This window comes from Typopeltis vanoorti, chromosome 8 (assembly GCF_054136105.1).
Source record: "Typopeltis vanoorti isolate ZY-2024b chromosome 8, IOZ_Tvanoo_1.0, whole genome shotgun sequence".
Lineage (NCBI taxonomy): Eukaryota > Metazoa > Arthropoda > Arachnida > Uropygi > Thelyphonidae > Typopeltis > Typopeltis vanoorti.
Genome location: NC_143556.1, coordinates 59,211,974 through 59,234,463, shown reverse-complemented (window position 1 = coordinate 59,234,463; position 22,490 = coordinate 59,211,974).

Sequence of the window (22,490 nt, the reverse complement as noted above, 5' to 3'; positions counted from 1 at the left end):
GTCGATATATTTCTTAATAAGTAGAATTTTAGTAATTCGTTTTAGTTTGCCGTAAGATTAAAAAAAGTTGAAACCGATGGACTACAGATTTGGCAATCACGTTCGTTCATTCTTTTCAGATTTCTTTTTTTGATGGCTGTGATATAAGCTCGACTAATTTCAACAACAACATTACTGACTAGATGAGTGAAGCAATCATGCTTTTCATATTCCCCTTTGTCTGTGTAAGGAATTGTTGGGATGGGGGGGGGGGGGTTGTGAGCTTTACGCTCACTCTTTGAGGGCTGTGGGGTTAGCTGGGTTCATTTGGGAGTAGAATTGTCTTGAGTATTTTGTGTTTACAATGGTCGGTTTCATTGTAGTTGGCAGCTTGTCTGATCAGTGGGTTTAGGTGCGTGCTGGTCTTTGAGATGAACTTTTCAGCTAGGTCATGAAGGAGAGGAAAGGTGTATGGGATTCTGGTCTCTCAGTGGATCTGGGTGTTTCTAATAAACCATGGGGCGCAGTATCATCCCCAGGCACTTATTCTCTATTCGTTGCAATTTTGGAATGTTTGTCGAGGTATGCCTCTTCATGCTGGGGAGGCGTGTGTGATTAGAGAGCGTATCACCATCTGGTATATAGCTTGTTTGGTGTATCTAGTTTGCTGCGGTGGTTGATCATTGGGTAGAGTTGAGTCATGGCTTTGGATGTCTTAGCAATTATGAGGTTGATGCGATTGTTAAATCGGAGATTTTTGTCGAGTTGTACTCCGAGATATTTGGTTTCTGTCTGCCATGGGATCTTTTCGTTGAATTTTTTTTATCTATTTTACAAGGATCCATTCAAAATATACAAATTTCTAATTAAAAAACGAAAATTAGATGACAGTCAGTTGCGACGGATTGGTGGGTGCTGGGCACCTGGAGAATAGTATGACTGTGTTTTTGTGGGGCTGTGTTTATTTGGATCCTCCAGTCCGAGAACCATTTCTCCAGTGTGGTAATACTGTCCTGGAGTCGTCGGATTGCCAGGTGGGGGGCGGAGAGATCTTGCTTGTAATACCATGTCGTCTGCGTTGTCCTCGGGTTTTGTGGAATGTCCACCACGTAGACTGCGAATAGTAGGGGAGGAAGCGGGGAGCACTACGAAACTCCTGCTAGGATTTTGCGCCTGGTTGAGACTGTACCGTTGATTTTTACCTGCATGGTTCTCTCACTGAGGTATGATTTTATTAACCTTATTCGATTGGTTGGCATGTTTGCTTTTATGAGTTTATAGAGAAGGCCGTGTGCGAGATCATGTCACAGGCCTTAACTACGCGATTCGTTCATATTTTATAGATTATGGTGTATTAAAAAATCTATAATAATTTTATTTAAAATATAAGATTATAAATAAGACTTACTTTTTTAAATATAATTATAATTTCAAAGTTTTTGTAGTATTAATGATTAACTTGCAAAATTAAGTGATTTTAAGTGGTTTAAGCAAATTACAAGCAAAAAAAAGACAAATAAGCTGAAAAACAGAAGCAAATTAATAAAGGAATGCAAATTATTATTATTATATCTTTATTTTGTGACCAATCACGAAAGATTTTAAACCTATAGCATATTATTACCTCATGCGGGCTGAGTATTTTGTTTTAAATATTCTTTTATTTATATTTTTTGATATGATCGAAAAACTCTAGAGACCAAAACCAAATGGTGGTCTCTCACGGGACGATGAAATTCATTTCTCACCTAAACAGAACCCCAAACATTCACACCCATTGCTGGATTTGAATCCCGCGACCTGTGGATTGGAGAGAAAATACATTAACCACTCTGCCAACAAGGTCAGCAAGTCAACCAAGCACGCGTGTCATGTGAATTATCAAATTGTTTGCTTGCTTGCATCTGTAGTTAAAGTTGAAAGTGTGAAAACATGTCACCACGCATATCGCAACCAACTACTCTGTTCTCCAATTTTCAACTCATGAGAGTAAGTTAATTTTGACTTTGTTCTACTCTATTCATTTGCCTATGCCATTGGGAAGAAATACGGCTTGAACTGCAAAGAATAGAAATAGGATGGGCAAAGAAGAGTTCTATTATAGACTTAGAGAAAAGTGGAAAATAATAGATGTCAGTTCAACAGAATAGAATTCATGGATATGCCTGTTGAAAAGACACAGGACAGACAAACCCCTTGTGACACAGTTGTGCAAGTATATGAAAAGGAGATCGCCGAACTTTCCTTTGCGTTAGAAATTTTAATGAATGGAGTCTCGGCTCTCCAATCAACAGGTTGTGGATTCAAATCCGCTATAGGCATGGAGGTTTGTGATTGTCCTTGACTGGGAGACGAAGCGACCAGTTTGAAACAGCCACTCTGATTACTGGAGACTTGAAGTGGTATAAAAAGTTTTGTGTTGGTCTCCAGAGTAAGACTTGTGGATTATGTAAAAAATACACGGATTAAAATGTGTGTGTATATCATATCAAAAACCTCTAACAGATAGCACCCCCCCCACACACACCTTTTTTTTTGGCCTGGAGCTTCCATTTAAGAAATGTGGATTAAAGCTCACTTGAATAAATTTCGGATTAAATATGAATCCTCTGAAAAAACCCTTCTTATAAATTAGGTAAATCAGTCACGCAAGAAATTAAATTACAGAAAATACAACTGGAAAAAAAAAATATAAAGGAGCCTCCATAGCTCACTCAGTATTAGCAATACTCCTCATCTGGAAAGACAAGGGGTTAGAACTTGTTAAGGACTCAAAGAACCTTTATAAGATTTTTCCCCTATTTTTATCTATATACAAGTTCACCAGTATCATATATAGATAGTTTCGGATCCAGTTTACACATAGCATTACTTCTAAAGTTCATTGAATTGTTTATTTTAAAAATTTTATTGTATTATTCATTGCCAATATATTGAGTGCTGAAATATTAGTAATAAAATGGAGAAAAAAAAAAACTGCCGTGACCAGGATTATTGCGGCCACACCAGTGCTTCCCAAACTGTAGGCCGCGTCCCCCTTGGGGACCGTTAGTTTTGTTGAGGGGGACCGTGAAATAATGAGAACAAAGGTAAAATGTTTTAAGACTAAGTAGATTTTTTTTTTAATTTTAAAAGAAACGTATTTAATTTTTATTATTTATTATTTCTTGTTTTTTCTTTTTATATTTTAATAGAAAAAAGCACACATTAGTATTGGTTCACAAATTTTACTTCTTGCCTATTTCGGCGATTAATGAATATTAATAAATACAGTATATGCTTATTCATATAAGTTTCATTTTAAAGGTATTGATAAGACACACAAAAAAGATTACAAACGCAAAATCTTCAGTATAAATTGTATTGAATATAAATACAATAAATATTATACTAATATATGTCTGTATTACGATTTTTTTTTCGATGGGGGGGGGGGAGCCGTGAAATATTTTAATTTTTCCAAAGGGGGCCTTTGTGTCCATAAGTTTGGGAAGCACTGCACTAGACGATCACGGCTCATGTTAGTAAACTTATTTTAACTTCTTACAAATCAAAAAGGTGCCATTTCCACTGGTTATCTTCTAGATGTGGTGATGCAAGTTTTTATTTCGAACAAATTATTCAGGCGTTATATTCAAATGAGAATAATAATAAAAAAAAAATCCGCAGAAAGAGAAATGTTTCGCCATCTATCAGTAACATTTAGTACTGTTGTATTCAACAGTATTGTTGTCCATAAACAACATAGTGTAGGCTATTGTGATATACATTCAGGAGTAATACTCTAGAAGAGACTGAGAAGTAGTATGCAATGTGTTTCTGTCAGAGAAAAACCTGTGGACTCTGTGTCAATAGTGATCAATTAGTTTTAAAAAAATCTTAGGATATTCTAAGCCATATAAACTATGCATGCATGGAATACATTACTTTTTCCAACGTGAACTTAAACTCTGATCTTCACAAATGAATCCGTTTATTGCAATACTTTTTTCTTTTGTTGGTTGTTTTACGATTCCTTCCAAAGTAACTAACTCTATAAAGCCACTGCATTGTGTATGCTATAACTGTCTGCATTTCTTGTCGGTTTGCATGTTCTGCAGGGAAATCTTCGAATGAGACCCACTAACTTACATTCCACTGAAAAGACCCGGTGAAGGTTTTTAGCATCCTGGACGTAATTCAAACTCAAGTCTTTCCAACCAAATGCATTGAGAACGAAGCGACTTATGATCAGTGATTATTTAGAGTTTTTGTTTGGCCTACGAGTAAATGTATTCACTCCATAGGAATGTTTCTTTCGTTCTTTCTTTGTAGCAATTTTGAATTTCGGCTGGGAAATATGCTAAGCTACGTACCGCTGGGCGGTGCAGCGTCGAGTGAATTTGAACAAGAGGTTTGGTTTAAAAGTCTTGAGTGCAAATGCCGTCATGTTGGAACATTTAAATCGCACTTCTACTGAAAGCGAAAAAGTGAGAATGAAAGAAAAATTTCTTTTTTATTATTTATTTTTGCCTTTATTAAGCAGGAAACTCTGATTCTTTCCATAGTTTATTGTGGCCGGGCAATATTTATAATCCAGTTATAAATTACATCGATCATATATTTTAAACTTGTTATATATTCGCTGTAAATTTCATCCCCTGATAAGAATTTTAATGCGGTGGAATAATGATACAGAAATAGGATGTAGAAAGTTACTGCATCTTTTATAAATCTAATAAATTTAATTTTAACACTGGAGCAGTGGCGTAGCCAGGGGAGGAGAGGGGGGGGGGGTTCCCGACTGAAACTTTCAACCTTTTTGAATTTTTGCACTTAATTCTAAAATACAGTCTCGAGAACTCAGTTTCAAATATTGTACTGAGAATTTTCCTCACAATTGCTGAAAGTGTTGCTAGTTCTGAGAGGAATTTTTCTAAATAAAATTGATTAAGAATTACCTACATTACTGTGAAATAGACTTCGCCAATGTCATCAACGATTTTGCTAACAGAAAAAAAAAATTTTAGAATTTTGAAATTAAAGCTTTACTTCAAAAATAAACAGTGTTTTAATTTATTTCTCTATACGCCATTTTGGCTTTTTGTAGTATTTTTGGTGTGTATTGAGAGGGGCGGCAAACTCAGGGACCGCCCCGGGCGACAAAAGCTCTAGCTATGCCACTGCACTGGACATGATAAAATTCCTTCACCAAAAAAAAAAAAAAAAAAAACACTAATTCAAGAAATGAAACAAACAGCAAACTAAACTAATGCCTGAAGTCTATACCAGCTATTTCTCATTATCGGGAGGAGTAATCGCGTTAATAGACACCTTTTAGAAAGCACCTTCCTTTAAAAAGCCTCCTTAGCTCGATATGTATCAAAGTTGCATTTGCATGTAAAATTGTTATTAACTTTTTATAATAAATGAAAGGTCTTATGATTGCCTGCATACGTGGAGTAATTTCTACGATTTACCATTTCAATCTGCGATGGGCTATGAATTCGAATCTCGCCTAAGGCATGAATGTGTATTATAACCACAGAACTGATATAAGCTTCCAGTGCGGGTGTGTCATTTTTCGAGAAAGCTCAATTTATAAGTGCTATTTATTGTTTTAACAAAACAAATAATTAAGAAAAATTAAATTTGTTATATAAGAATTAACTCATTATATAAAAAAGAAAACGTGAAATATTCCTTTGCGAATTTCTTTGATATCTCAGATAATTTTTTTTTAATTGATGTCTTTTTTTTTGTTGTTGTCCTTAAATTAACATACCACCTTTCAGAGAATAATTATAAGTCGATTATGCTTCACAAATTTGTTTATTTGCATATTTCGACGGATGCTATATAATGATTACATGGATAATTTTCTTTTTGACTCAAATAATCAAATTTAGCATTTTTTTTCCCCTCTTTCTTTTTTTTTTTTTTTTTAAACTTAGATATAAGTAACCATGAAATCATTTTACTTTGGATTATGACCAATCACTTAATGATATGTAAACAGATTTCTTAATATATCGATATTCCATCTTCTTATATAAAAAGGATTAACAAACTCGATACAGGTCTATTAAAGGAGGCAACGTTTCACGAAATCAATAAATATAATGAATAAAAATAAATAACGCCTTTTATTCCTTTAATGAGTAAGCAAGGTCTTTAACCCCAATGTAGCTTTTGGAGATTGAGTGGGCAGTTCAATCTCCACCAGTAGCCAATCAGAGACAGCTGGCCCATGACTATCATTAACCAATGAAGAGACGGAAAACAAGTGCTGCCATCTCTTGGAAACTAACCCTAACAGGATATATTACTGTCCGAAATAATGTGGGTTCGACGGTCGATTTTCTTGAGTTTACGGGACAAAAAACCCAAGTTTGTGGGAGAAAAAAACTGCTTGCTCATGCCAGAGATCCACTAACTCAGGAACCAGTCGAAGATAAGCTTAGAAAAAGTGCCTGCAGTCGGGTTTTAGACTTGAACTTAAGTTTACTTTTGTGCGGTCTGGAGGGAAGAATGTAAGTGCTACTTCCACTGATTATTATGGGCTACTCCAAGGAGTCCTTAGACTTATCGAGGGAAGCCCTAAACATCATATCGAGAACTATTCAACATTTGCTATCTATCTTACTTTGCTTAGAACTCATTCACTGTCATTGCACCACAACAGACTATGGCAACATATTCCACTCATTCACTACTCTCCAGGCAAAATACTTTGTTCTAACACCCTTGCTAAGTACACTCCATGGATGGCCCTTAGCTCTCCCACCACCAGATCTGTTTTGAAAAATTTCGTCTATACTGATCTTATAAAACTTCGTCAGTTTCTGTAACCCACAAATCTTCAACCTGTTATTGAAATACTTGCTACCATCTTCATCACTTGCCTCTGGATCCTCTCCACTTCTTCCTCCCCACTGCCAAGAAACTCTGGCGTCCAGATCTGCACACAGTCGTCAAGATGGGGTCTCACGAAGTCTCGATAAAGAGGAATAATAATCTGCTTGTCTCTTCTCGTCAAAGTATTTTTCAGTAACTAAGTAATCTGATGAGCTGTTTTTTTTTTTTTTTTTTTGCTATGTGCCCCTAAACTTTAACTCCTTATCCACTAACATCTCCAAATACCTGCCTTCATCAGTATCCTGGAATATATCTGTCAATTTTGTACACAGTTGATAATCTTTTCACACCTTATACTTTGCCACATTAAACTGACATTCATTCTCCTTTGCCTAGTCTGCCAATATATCCAAATCATCCCGCAAAATTCTGACATCATTTATATTAACTATTGTCTACCCAACTTGGGATTATTGGCAAACAACTGAGTTCACTTTCAGACCCTTTCTTATTTTGTTAATGAAGAAGAGGCCCAAGAACAGAAACCTGTGACACACCACTAGTCACAGCCCTTCTTTTGTATCTATTCCTGAATAAACTATTATCTGATATCTGTCATCAACAATTTCCTCCTATCCACCTAACACTGTATCCATTCTCATGTGCTGCAGTTTACTGATTAGAATTCCATGTGTCATATTGTCAAAAGAATTTGCAAAATCCAGCAGTATCACTGTAAACTCATTATCTTTATCCAACTCAGCTGTCACTGTATTATAAAACGTGAGGAAGTTACTGAGGCATGACCTATCCTTCACAAAACCATGTTGACCATTTATAGAGTATCCCACTGTCATCTATCCATTCCTGTATCATTCCTCTTGACCAACTTCTTCATTACTATGACAACTCTTGATATGCTGATCAGTCGGTAATTTGCTACATTAGTCTTGGAGCTTCCTCTATGCAATGGAACTATATTTTCCTCTCTTCCACCCTCTCGAGACTAACCTAACCGGCCAGGACGTCTATAGACGTCCAGCTAAATCTGGATACGATTCTGTAAGACCTATTGAATAACATGGATAAGAAGTACAATTTGGTCTCACTATTTCATCCATATCAGCCGGTAGGGAGTTAAACAATATGGTCAAGGGTACTGACAATTCCCTAGAAGCTTAACGTAAAACTCGAGCTGGTATATCACCCATTCCCACAGCTCCATTCATAACATTCATTCACAAGGTTCTGCAATATGTGTACTACCTCCATTTACATTACCTTAGTTCCATATAAGCCTTTGCCTCTCACTCTCATTACTGCAATATCACCACCTGCATGATATACTCTTGCAAAGAGTTAACTTAGTAATTCTACTATTTCGACTCATTCGACCTCCCTACCATTGGCATACATTAAAATCATTCTGCCATAAACATTCTATCTTTTACTTGCAGCATATCAAAATAACTGTTTGGGATTATCTTTAGACTGCTTTGCTAATTTCCTTTCATATTCTGCTTTTGTCTATCTTACTACATTAATTACCCTTATGGCCTGTGCCTTGTACTGTTCATGTTCCTGCTGGTCACCTTTCTCCTTAATTCAGTCCACAATTCTCTATTTCTTTTTTTTTTTTTTTTTGCAGCTCCAGCTTAATGATGATGATATTCATCCATTTAACTCGCCCTTGATTTACTCTCCTGACTTTATGGAATGCAGTCTGCTATTACTTGCCTCAAACACTGCTTTACCACTTCCCATGCACTATCAACATCCAGTCCTTGCAGTTTTACACGCCATGGAGCCGATCCAAGCAATCGCCTAAGCTTGTCATACTTAACAACCCTATAATTCCACATATACCCCCGTCTTAACTGAAAAATCCACACATTTAGCCACCTCCCAGGTCCAAACCAAATGATCACTTTCATCAATAGGTGGAAACATGGTCATATTCGTTAGAGACAAATTATCAGATGCAATTACTAGATCGAACGTTCTCGAGCTTCTATTATTATTATTATTATATGATACCTATAGGGAGTCTAGGACTCATCGAGGGAGGCTATAAATCACCCAAACCATCTGTAATTCCTTCCCTTAAATTCATTCACACTAGATGCACTCACTACCCCTAAAGGGAAACTATTCCACTCACTCACTTCTCTGTGAGAGAGAAACCTACCTCTTACCCCTTTCTTCACTGTAAACAAACTTAACTTCAATAGATGACCCCACCACCACCACCACACACACACACACCGTGTTCTCTCTACACCTTCCAGTAAATTGTATTTGCAACTTTTGCTACGTGATCTTTGAACTTCAAATTTCTATACACCAATACAGTAAGATCCCTTGCCTCCCCAGTTTCTTGTAGCATAACCCGGCAAATATAATATAATATGCGGCTGGAAAACTAATCATGCCAAAGTGCATAACTTTACACTTACTAACATTAAACTGATAGCCACTTTCGTTTGCCCAATTTTCTAGCCTATTCAAATAATATTTAGGTGTTGAATATCAGTAGCATCCCCGAATACCCTGCCTATCTTCGCATCATCGGCAAACAATTGAACATCTGATGTTAGATCTGCTTGCCATTAATGTATAGATTGAATAAAATAGCCCAAGGACGGAACCCAGAGTATATTCCATCACATGTTGTCTCAAGTGATTATCTCTTAGTAACTGTGTAAATTCCATTTTCTTCCTCCCATGTGGTCTCTCTTCCTTCCAATCTATGTTCGCATAGTTGTAATTTCCCATAATAATTACTTGCCCTCGACTCATTGAGTCTGTTTGCCGATGCATATTATCTCTATCATCTTTTCCATCCCCTGGTATATAGCAGCAGCCAACTGTATATTTTGTTCTGCTGGCACCAAATGACCTCAAATGTGCTATTTTCACTAGCCTGCAGTTGAACGTCTACTCTCTTTGGTTCATTGGCTATCATCAATAACACTCTTTCCCCCATTCTTTTCTCTCTCTATCCTCTTGAACACATTATGTCCTTCACATTTTATCCCACTAACTATATCGTCTTCTGTCAGTCATGTCTCACTAATGCCAATAACCTTTGGCCAGGATGAACTAATGCCAGAAATTTCCCCTGCTCAATGGAAGTGGTGTTTATACTCTTCTGCGGTAAGCCACTTGAAGGCAGAATGTCACGAGTTCGATTCTAGTGGCCGACTAGAGGAAGTTTTTGTTTACTTTTTTTTTCGACCCGTTCCCGAGTAGTTCGATTTCTGACACGGGCATGAGGGTTTTTACTCCCGGAAACTCACTTTTTTTTCGTCCCATAAACTCAAGAAAATCGACTGTAGAACCCACACTATTTTCAGACATTAAAAATATTATGTTAGGATTAGGAACTACGAAATGGCAGCACTTGTTAGCCGTTTCTTCACTGGTGCCACCTAATTACTGATGGCCTTCGGCCAGACATTTCTAATTGGCCACCAATGGAGATTAAACTGCCCACTCAATCTCCAAAAGCTAAATAGGCCTACTCCTTATACGAAAGAAAAGGCGTTAGTTGATTTTTTTTGTACCAAATGCTCCTGGCATTAGTGTACATAAAGTGCAAAAGCCCCTTAGGCCCACCGCTATCCTGATACTTTATAATAATTATCCGATTCTGTTTTGTTACCAGTGTTACTAACTTAGCCATATTATACATTCTTACGCTCAACTTTCTCACTGATACCTGTATATTCACTCAACAGCTTCCCCTCCCAAACAGCTCTAGTTTCCCTGAATTTGCACCTTCACTTTCACTTCATTCAACATTTTTTACAGTCTTCAAACACCAGATCCATTCAGATACAAACCATCTTTCTTGTATAAGTCCTTTCACCCATCAAACTCACTCCACACCACTCCTCCTGCATAACACACATCGAATCATTCTATTATGGTCCTCCTTCTCAGTTCTACTCTGTCATACCGCAGCAGCAGGGCTCACTATCTTCAGGGCAACTATCTTCAATAATTCTTTCATGTCCTCTCTCATGCTACACTTTTCTTCTTACAAATGATTCGTTCCAGCCAATACGATCATCTCTTTCACCCTATCCTTTTGTACTCTAATAGCCTCAGTAGCATCATTAATTTTTGCACACGGAAAACACGATTTTGTCAATCTCTTTTTAATCACACTTCTTATGATTGAATCATCGTACAAGACTCGTTCTTTGATTTTTCTTTCTCTCTTGGTCAAGTCCTCGTTTCTCTTATCTGACACTTCTTTCTTTCTGCTATCAGCTGACCCACTCGCCAGACGGTTCTGCTTTCGTTCCAGCATCTGCTTTGCCTTGTGTACTCCATATAACCAAGTTATCTCCCTCATCGTTACAACCAACTCTTCGTTCTTTACATCAGTCGTACTAGTCTTTCTATCAACACTTTTTCTTTCTCTATCTCAATCGTATCAACATTTAATCTCTTTCAATCCTATCTGCCATTACATCACACGCATTTTCAAGTCTTTTCTAAGTTCCATCCACTACTTCAATCTCGTGACCTGGGACACACTTTTGACCCTCGCTTTCATAGCATTTTCGGCACACTTTCCCATCACTATCGCTTTTAAACCAAATTCCATTTGCCTTTGGTAATGCATACATTTCGCAGATAGTGAACTGCACAAAGTCCCTTTGGTTAAATTCTTTAAACAATGACGCTTTGGATGCCATTGTTCTGTTTCACATCGATGCGATATGCTACGCTGCAAAAGACTAAATTTAAAACAAAAAGACTATATTTAAAACAAAACTTTTAACTTAAAACTAATTAACTCTGCAATACAATCTAATTCTGACAAAATTTTTAACTGATAACGCAATTTTTTAAAACTAAACAACTTAGCTTTTGGTGTATTATTATTATTATATTTATCGATAAAGAAGACCTTAAAGAATTTATATAACATTTTAAACTAGCAAGAACGTAGCTATCTTCATTTATTAAAAAAAAAAACAGCTAACACCTTTTTATTCCTGTATAGGGAGCAGGCGAGGCCATTTTAACCCTAACTTTTGGAGTTTGAGTAGGCAGTTCAATCTCCACTGGTAGCCAATCAGATATAGCTGACCCAAGGCTATCACTAATTAAGCGGCACGCAGTGAAGAGAGACAGCTCAACAAGTGTCGCCATCTCGTGGTCCCTAACTGTAATAGAATATATTTAATGTCTGAAATAATGTGGGTTCTACGGTCGATTTTCTTTAGTTTACAGGACGAAAAACCAGAGTTTCTGAGAGAAAAAAAACCGCTTGCTCGTGCCAGAGATCGACTGACTCGGGAACTGGTCGAAAAAAGGCTTAGAAAAATTTCCTGTAGTCGCCGACCAGATTCGAAAGCAAGTCTTCCATCGTACGATCAAGTGCTGTGGTGTGCAAATACTACATCCACTGAGCTGTCTTCATTTGTTATTTAATGTTTATTGTTTTTGTAAGATTTGTTTACTAGTTTTCTCATCAGAGAAAAAGATAGTTATGCTTAAATTGCTGAATATTAAAAAAAAAAAAAGATGTCCGAGTCTGGTCGCTCTTTACAACACACTAGGCCTCATATCTAGTTGTTAAAAAGTTGTTTATAATATATAATAAGATTTATAAGTAAATGATTGATTCGTTTCACTAATTATAAATTTTTCAGAACTCTATTGCAGTGAATCAGTTCATGTATTTCTATCAAAAAAAAAAAAGTTAATATACATGAAAATAAAATCTCTCAAAGAAACGACAAGGCACTCAATTGATATTTTCTCATTTAGTTTAGTTAATCACCAACAGATGGGGCTTGCAACAATGGTGTCCGACCTAGCAATTGTGCATACTCTAGTCTGTCTGTGTATTATGTGGGGTTTTCTTAATATTCTTGTCGGGATTCGTACCCAGACCTTTCCAATCAAGGGTATTGTTAATACTGATTGCACATCATCGCTAAGTCAAAAACGTTTATTAGAATAAGTTATCGAAACTGTGAGTCTTCTTTTATTACCCAATATTTCTACTTCTTCATTTTTTCAGTCCTGTAATGGATTTTTTTTTTTTTTTTGAATTAGCGGGTTTAGGCATTTATTGCAATTTGCAAGCGTCTTTTAACTGATCTGCTCATAAATCATGGACTATTGCAGTACTAGCTCTGATAGTAGGATTCCCATATGTTTAAATGAAAGATTCTATTAAGGATAAGCATTTGATATCAGGATCCCCCACCCCACCCAAGAATTTCCGGGAATATTTAATTTTAAAATGTTCAATTTGCTGGGAGAGTAAAAATATTTCCCTAATAGTTCACTTTTTTTTTATTTATTATTATTATTATTATTATTATTATTATTATTATTATTTTTTTATTATTATTTTTTTTGTGAAATACTTTCTTTTAAAGATTTCTTTTCTCTTCAGGACAGAAATGAATATAATTGGGTATTTCTTGAGTTCGTTAATCCCTTCATACATGTACATGCAGTGTAACACAGAAGTCAATATAATAATAACTATTATCTGGTTATCGATAATTAGTTCTGCATAAAAAAATTTCATGTACAATGAATAAAGGAATATTGGCAGTATTAAAACATATTGTCGAGAAAAAAAATAAAATCACGTGATAAGAAAATTGTTAAATTGTTTCAATATTCTGCATGAAGAAATTCCGTTTTGAAAGTATTCAAAAATTGCTGAAATGTATTCAACTGCAAGTCTTACAGGTTTTAAACAATTTAATACATTTTTGCAAATTTCTGAATACTAAGAAATGAATCACACAAAATATATTTACCTGTAAGAAGCGAAATGAATATATACGAAGCGATATCTTTACTGGCACAGAAAGGAACCTAACAATTCTGTTTGATGCCTGCTACGGCAAGAATTTTTTCTGCTTCAGGCATAATTGTAACTAAACAAAGATCCACACTTTCCAGCCGAATAATTAACACTTTTTTTTTCTTTTCTTTTTTTTTTGAGAAATTTCATTTTCATTCTTCTTTATTTTATGGCCCATGTTTCACTTGGACTCTCATATGATAAAGATGGTTTAGACAGGACGTTATATAATCTGATTCTAGTGTGTTTTTGTATCAGGAATGGCTTCAATATACGGGGTGTCAGCATTGGACCTCCACAGTTTCAAAGAACGGTAAAAAATCGAAATGCAGAGATATGTAAGGTTTGGGTTGTTCGAACGTTCCGAGGTTCTACAAGTTTCTTCCAGATTTTTTTAAATAAAAACTTGGTGAGTGCTCCTTCTCATTTGTACAATTTTCCATACACTTAAGTAATAGTAGTAACACGTTGAAACTAAGGAGGACACCCTGTATTATCTATTATGCCGTTTAATTTAATAAAAATCTGATATTTTAATGTCTATATCTTTTTCATCTTCCCATGATAAGTCACATCCCAAATATTTACTTGTTCTAATATTTTATTATCTGTCATTATTTTACTTCGTATTGGGTTTTCGCTTTGAAAGCCATTCTTTTTGTCTTTACTTTTGATATTCGCATATTATATTGTTCTGAAATTGCATTTAATGATTTTAATGATCTCTGTAGATCATCTTCTGTTGTAGCTAATACAATTTGATGATCTGCAAATAACAGTGCATCCATCTTTATTTGTGGGTTTATTTGTATACCAAATAGGTTGTTGTTTCGACTGTTATAATTTTATTTATATATAAATTAAAAAAGTAGATGTGATAGGATACATCCTTTCTGTACTCTTCTTGATATGTCTTTCCATTCTGATATTTGTTCTAATTTGAGTGCTATTTTATTTCCTGTGTATATTTCTTAGATAGACTGTAATAGCTGGTTTGGTATATCTACTGTGTGACCAGATGCGATACCCTAAACCGGGGGTTCCAACCATATGCCCGCGGGCACATTGGTGCCCGTCAACCAATTTGTGTGTGCCCGTCGCTGTTCAACCGTGTGCCATATAGTTTGAAATAATCATGCAACAATTCATGGCATGTGACGCATGTGTTAATGACACATGATGAGTATTAAACGCATACAATGTAAAGTAGAAGCGCATTCAAAGTTGTTCATCCCAGTTTAAGAACTGAAATATCATCATATTCTCCTAATTATGAAGCACTGGCCAATGAAATGCAATGCCAAAGATCACACTAACTTACACACACACACACACACACACACACACACACACACACACACACACACACACACACACACACACACACACACACACACACACACACACACACACACACACACACACGCGCGCGCGCGCGCGCACACACACACACACACACACACACACACACACACACACACACACACACACACACACACACACATATACATTTTTATATAATGTAAACTTTTAAGTAATAAAACATTTGATTATAATATAAACTTTGTATGTATTCATTTAACGAATACATACAAACGAATTCAAAAAATTTGCTTGAAAAAATAGATGGTGCCCGTTGCCCTATTGGTATTTTAGAATGTGCTCTAGGAAACAAAAAGGTTGGTAACCCCTGCCCTAGACACTTCTGTGCATGTCAGAAGAAGACAAATCCATTCCGATAATAGGGCAATCAATATGTTTCATCAGATGAGTGTTGATTATTACGTATAAAGCATTTGCTTTCGCGTGTTGGTAACGAATTCGTACATCGCCTTATTCCATTATCCCCTTCAACATGAGTTGACTCTTCTTGGCACATTGTAAGCCGAGGGTCTTGGCTCTGTGGTAGGACAGTAGATAAAAAATATAAAAAAAATCGGCTAACGCCTTTTATTTCTGTATGGGGAGTAGGCATAACGCATAACGGTTCTGCATAACGGTCCTGACTTGATGGGTGAAGCATAAATGCTTTTCATATTCCCCTTCATCTGAAAAGGAAAGTTCTTTGGGTGGAAAATTATTGAGCATTAAGCTCGCCCTGAAAGGGCAGCGAGATTAACTGTTTTCAGCCGAGCATAGAATTGACTTGGGTCTCTTGTATTTGTAGAAATCTGCTTCGTTGTAGTCTGATGCTTGTTTGATCAGTGGGTTCGGATGATTAATCGTCTTATTGAAGAACTTTTCAGCTAGGTCGTGAAGAAGAGTGGTGATGTAGGGAATGTTGACGTCTCTGTGAATTTGGGAGTTTCTGATAAACCATGGAGCATCTAAACTCATTCTCAGACATTTGTTTTGCAATCTCTGCAGCTTCTGAATATTTGCCTTCGAAGTGTGATTCCACGCAGGAGATGCATAAGTTATGACTGGGCGTATTACCATCTTGTATATGAGCAGTTTGTTTTGAGTATATAATTTACTTTTTCTGTTGATCATGGGGTAGAGTTGCGCTATTGCTTTAGACGTCTTTGAACTTATGTGTTCTATATGGTTGGTGAATTGTAGTTTTTTATCCAGAATTACTCCAAGATATTTGACTGTATTCTGCCATGGGACTTTAACACCTAGTAAATGTATATCTTCCTTGATTTGAGGCTTTTTTCTGGTGAACAGTATGGCTGAGCTCTTCTGTGGATTGGCTTGAATTCTCCAATCCATTAGCCATCTTTCCAGTGTGTGAATGCTACTTTGGAGTCTCTTAATAGCCAGTTTTGGGCTGAGAGATCTTGCTAATAATGCAGTGTCATCAGCATATAATGCAGTGATTGTTGAGCTTGGGTTTTGAGGGATATCAGCAATATAGATAGAAAACAGCAAGGGGGCCAAGAGTGAGCCCTGCGGTACTCCTGCCAGAACCTTGCGTCTGGTTGATACAGTTTCATGTATTTTGACTTGCATGTATCTGTCTCTGAGGTAAGAGTGAATTATTTTAACTAGCTGAATAGGTATATTGAATGCGATAAGCTTGTAGAGAAGACCTTGGTGCCACACCTTATCAAAAGCCTTTGCGGCATCTAAAAAGACTGCAGCTGTATGAAGATTCCGATTGAAACCTTCGGAAATGTACTCGATCAACCTGTGAATCTGCTGAACGGTGGAATGGTTTTTTCTGAATCCAAATTGCTCATTTGGGATTATATGTAGTTGGTCCGTTTGTGATTGAAGTCTGGTAAGGACTACTTTTTCTGCTATCTTTCCAAGGTTAGACAAAAGACTGATAGGTCTGTAGTTTTCAGGGAGTTGAGTGTTTTTTCCACTCTTTTTAATTGGTGTGACATCTGCTATTTTCCATGTTAAAGGGAAATACTGGAGTCTGAGGATGGCATTAATTATGTTGACTAGATGTACAATGGCTTTTCTGGGGAGTAGTTTGATTATTCTGTTCGTAATTCCATCTGGGCCTGGAGCTTTATTGTTGTTCAGGTGGGTTATAATGTTTATAACTTCTGTTGGAGAAGTGGGTGTGAGAGATTCTAGATCATCTTTTTGTTCTGTTATGGCCTGCCTGACTCGGCGGTGAATCTTGTAGATGAGATTGATGTTCAAGTTTTCATATGAGGGGTTGCACTGACTTTCCAAGCTGTCGGCTAGAGCCTCTGCTTTTTCCCCATCATTGTGAGCTATTCCTTTTGAGGTTTGAATTGGGGGTAAAAGTTGCCTTTTGGTGCGGAAGGTTCTCATAAACTTCCATATGGAGTTGTCCTCAGGGTTTAAATTTGTTAGCTTAGATTCCCACTGTTGGTTTCGATGTGTCTGGAGGGCTTCCCGTACTTGTCTGTTTAATTTGTTCAAGTTTGCTTTATCTTGAGGGGCTCTTGTGTTATGATACCGCTTTCTGGCTTTGTTTTTCAGTCTAATTAAATCCATAATTTCTTCGGGGATCCGTCCACTAGGGTGAGGAACTGTGGTTTGGGTGACTGCCTTTATTGCATTTTTGATTTGGATGGTAGAGTTGTTTACAGCCATTTCTATCTCCTCTTTAGTGTGAATAGTAGGAACTGGGCCAATGTGATCAGGTAAGATTCTGGTGAGTTTGTCCCAAGATATGAAAGAGTGGGGAGGGGAGAATTGTTCTTGTGTGCCAAGTTTAAGCAGAATAGGGTTGTGATCTGATGAAAGTTCATTTATTGCTTCCAGCTGGTATTGATATCTGATGTTTTTGAGGACAACTATGTCAAGTACATCTGAACTTCCAGTTGGGCTGTGATGGGTGGGCTCTGTAGGTCCGGTTACAACAATAGAATTTTGTGTTGCGTAATGGTTTAGAATTCGACCCTTGTCATTAATTATGGAGCTATGCCAGGCTGTATGTTTGGCATTAAAGTCACCAGCCATGATGATGGAATCGGAGAAGCCGAGAATGGGGTCCAAATCAGATACCAGCAATGGAATGCTGGGTGGATTATATACAGCGTAGATTTTGATATTTCCAGCGTTGTTGGTATTAACTTCTATGCCAGTTATCTCTAGGTTCTTGGTTTGGGGATTGGTCAGAACATTGTGGCTTAGATAGTTTTTAATGTATATAGCAGTTCCTCCTCCACTTCCAGTTAGTCTATCTGTTTTATACATGGTATAGTTCCGTAATTTGGGATTGTTAGCTGGCCTGAGATGTGTTTCGTTTACCAGTATTATGTCAGGATTATGCCTGTGAGAGAACTCTTGTAGTTCTAGGATTTTATTGCTGAGTCCGTTGGCATTCCATGCCGTGATCATGAGAGAATTGGGATGGAATTTTCTTCTATTCATTGCTGAGGGCTGTCAGAATTGAATGGGTACCTTGTAGGAATCTTTTCGTGGAGGAAGGTGAAGGATTCGTCAAACTGAATTCTTGTAACATGGTAGCTAGTGAGGCAGTTAGTACTGAAGTAAGATTTGAGCCTACATGGTCATGAGTTGGAGTAGTCTTTGTTCGTGCTGCCTCTGCATAAGTTTTAGGCATTTGTTTCCTTTCTTGAGTTGTTGGGTTACTGATAGTTTGAGCTGGGGTATAACTAGCACGTCTGGCTTGAGCATCGCTGAATTGTGTTGGAGGGGTAGTTTTTTGTAACCCTCGGTTATTTGGATGTGTAATGCATCCCTTGAAGTTTGCAGGGTGAGGTCCTCCACAATTTGCGCATTTAGCTGGAGCGGATCTTGGTTTTGTGCATATGACTGTCTGGTGGCCCTCGCCACATTTTAAACATCTGTAATTTGCTTTGCAGAGCTTTTGGGCATGGCCAAATCTTTGACACCTATGGCACTGCCCAGCCATCGACTTCCTCCTCAGTGGCTCAGTTGAAATTCTGAGGCCACATATCGTTGTTAATTCATATATCTCTTTCTGTGTCTTATCAATTTCTACGAGTATTAGTGGCATTGGTCTTTTATCTGCCCTGAGCATCCTGCTCACTTTCACTGGTGTTAGGTTCTGACTCATGAGATCAGTGGTGACTTCTTCACAGGTGACCCCCTCGGTCACTCCGTGAAGCACAACCTTGAGATTTTTCTCGCTGGGTAAAGCAAAAGTATGATATGGAAGACTTTTGTTATCCATTAGTCTTGTTAGCTGTCTGTAGTCAGTGACTGAGGCTGGTTGGATTTTGACACCTTCATCTTGATTTTTGGCCCAGGAATATGCAATTTTGTGTTCCCTAAGGGCTGTAGTGACAGTGGTCCATTTGTCCTTGTCCCTAAGTATTACCGGTGGTACCTTTTCGGTGTTCTTTGGGACTTCTAATGTACTTGAGTCTTCATCCATCTGGTCTTCTGTGATTCTTCTTCTTTTGTAAGCGTGCTCCCCTTGAGAGATGTTTTGACAGAGGGGCTTTGGTGACAGAGCAGCAATGAGATCCTCTTGAGAGATCTCATTCTCCTCCTCCTCTCCATCATTAGAGTGAATGTACTCTTTTATGAATCCTGGCCAGTCAGTTTCTAATTTGCTTATTATAAGTTTGAGCACTTCTAGAGACTGCTCCTTGTTAAGGAACTGGATATGATCTTTGATGTTGTCCATCTCAAAGTGGCTATTTCCTGCCAGCAGAGATGGGTTAAAAGCAGTATAAAAATCCCGCAGGGCCGGGGGCCTGCCAGCAAAGTGTCCTGTAGACCTAAATGGACTACTAGCAATATATGATCCCGCAGGGCTTGAAGCCTGCCAGTAAATGTAATGTCCTGTAGACTGAGTTAGTCTACTAGCAACCTAGCGAATCGCGCTAGTAATTTCAAATGACTTACCTGAGCTGGATCTCAAGGATTTCCGTATATAGCGTATAAACACAAAATATAACACACTAAAGGACTATCGCGAGACCGCAATCGCTAATTAACAACACAATCATCAGCTACTTGATTACCTTCGCTTTCCGCTTATATCAAAAATCTGAATCAACACTCCGATATTCATAACAACTATTTAAATCACTGATCACATATATAAACACTTGGCAACCGCCATTACGCACCAGCGCCCTCTATCTGGGGAGTAGGCAAGACTGTTTTAGCCCTATCTAACTTTTTCGAGACTGAGTGGGCAGTTCAATCTCCACTGGTAGCCAATCAGAGATAACTGGCCCAAGGCTATCACTGATTAATCAGTACACAATGAAGGCATACAAGTTCTGCTATCTTGTGGTCCCTAACCCAATATATTTTAATGTCTGAAAATAGTGGGGGTTCGATGGCTGATTTTGTTGAGTTTACAGGACGAAAAAACCCAAGTTTCCAGGAGGAAAACCTACTAGCCTGTGCCAGAGATCGACTAACTTGGGAACCGGTAGAAAAAAGGATTAGAAAATCGATACAAAATAAATAACGAAAAAAAACTCACGTAGAAAGATTATTTAATAGTATAATTTTCGCCTGTGTGTCACAGACATCTTCAGTACATTAAGCTCAAAATTAAACACTAACTGACAATTCCAAAAAGCGCCACCTAAGTAGCTGGTGTAAGATAACTAAAAAGGTCAATAACTTTCCTAAAAAAAAAAAAAATTAATACAATAAAAAGTTAGGAAAGATTAGCTGATTTGTAAAGTACTATCTCCCATAAAGGGGATAGACGTAACGTCTATCCCCTTTATGGGAGATAGTACTTTACAAATCAGCTAATCTTTCCTAACTTTTTATTGTATTAATTTTTTTTATATTTTTTTTTAGGAAAGTTTTTGACCTTTTTAGTTATCTTACACCAGCTACTTAGGTGGCGCTTTTTGGAATTGTCAGTTAGTGTTTAATTTTGAGCTTAATGTACTGAAGATGCCTGTGACACACAGGCGAAAATTATACTATTAAATAATCTTTCTACGTGAGTTTTTTCCATTATTTATTTTGTATCGATATGCCTACTCACGGTATACCTCTTTTAAAACTTAAGGATTAGAAAAATTTCCTCTAGTCGCCGACTAGATTTGAAACAAAGTCTTCCTTTGTGTGATCAAGCACCATGGTGTGCAAACACCACATCCACTGAGCTACACAGGCTCTGCAGACAGTAGATTGGTTAATATTTTAAATAACTTTTGTCTATTAATTTTATCAAAGGCTTTTTCATAATCAATGAAGACTATGTGCATTTTGTTTTGAAATTCTCTTTGCTTTTTTTATTATTAAAAATTTTAGAGTGAAAATTGACTCTATGCAAGATCAACCTTATCGAAATCCATTCTGGTCTTCTAGTAGTCTGTCCTCTACACTACTATTTAGTTTCTCTTTTATTATTCTTGTGTATATTTTGTAACGTGCATTTAGCAGACTAATTTCCCTATTATTATTATCCCAAGACCCAATGGAATCAAAGACTTGTCTAGGAGATCATACATGCAGCTCATCATATGGTGCCTTAAACACACTCAAATTTTCTGCAGACACCATACTCTCAGGCAAGACATTCCAATCATTCACAACTCTGCATGCAAAAAACCTACTTCTCATTCACACCCTCCTTATACACTTTCCAGGGATATCCTCTGGTTCTTCCCTGATCTCCCACCGTTTGCTGTAAAATAAAACCTCTCCAACATTGATCCTATAACAGCCCCTTACTAATGTGTAGTTGTCTATCATATCATCCCTCTTCCTCCTACCACTAGATTCTGAAAATTGCATCTTCTCAACCTTTCTTCATATTTGACATTCCAGATATCAGAAACTACCGTAGTAAGTCATCTCTGGTCCCTTTCCAACATCTCTTCATCCTTTTGGAAACCAAGTGACGAAATCTGTGCACAGAAGTCCATGTGCGGCCTAATCAAAGCCTTATTAATGGAACAAGAATCTCCTTATTTCTACAAATCAACATCTGAATCATTCCCAGAATTCTTTGTGTCGTCCACACAATTTTGGCAATCTCTCCCCTAAATTTTAGATCCTTATCCACTATCATCCTAAGATCTCTTATATCCTCGCCTCCAACAATATATCTCCATAAAGCATAAATTCTACATCATATATTTGTTTCCCAAATTTTAAAACCTTACATTTTGCAACATTGAACTCATATCCCCATTTCCCAAATTTTAAAACCTTACATTTTGCAACATTGAACTCATATCCCCATTTCCCAAATTTTAAAACCTTACATTTTGCAACATTGAACTCATATCCCCATTTCCATGCCCATTCACTCAATTTATTCAAGTCTTCTTGTAAGGCCACATATTCTCTACTCTTCACAGTTTGTCCCAACTTTGCATGATCTGCAAACAACTGAATAATCTCATCGAAATCTTCATCAGGAGAGCCTCCGTAGCTCAGTCAGTATAGACAGAGTTCTTTGGTTGGAAAGACC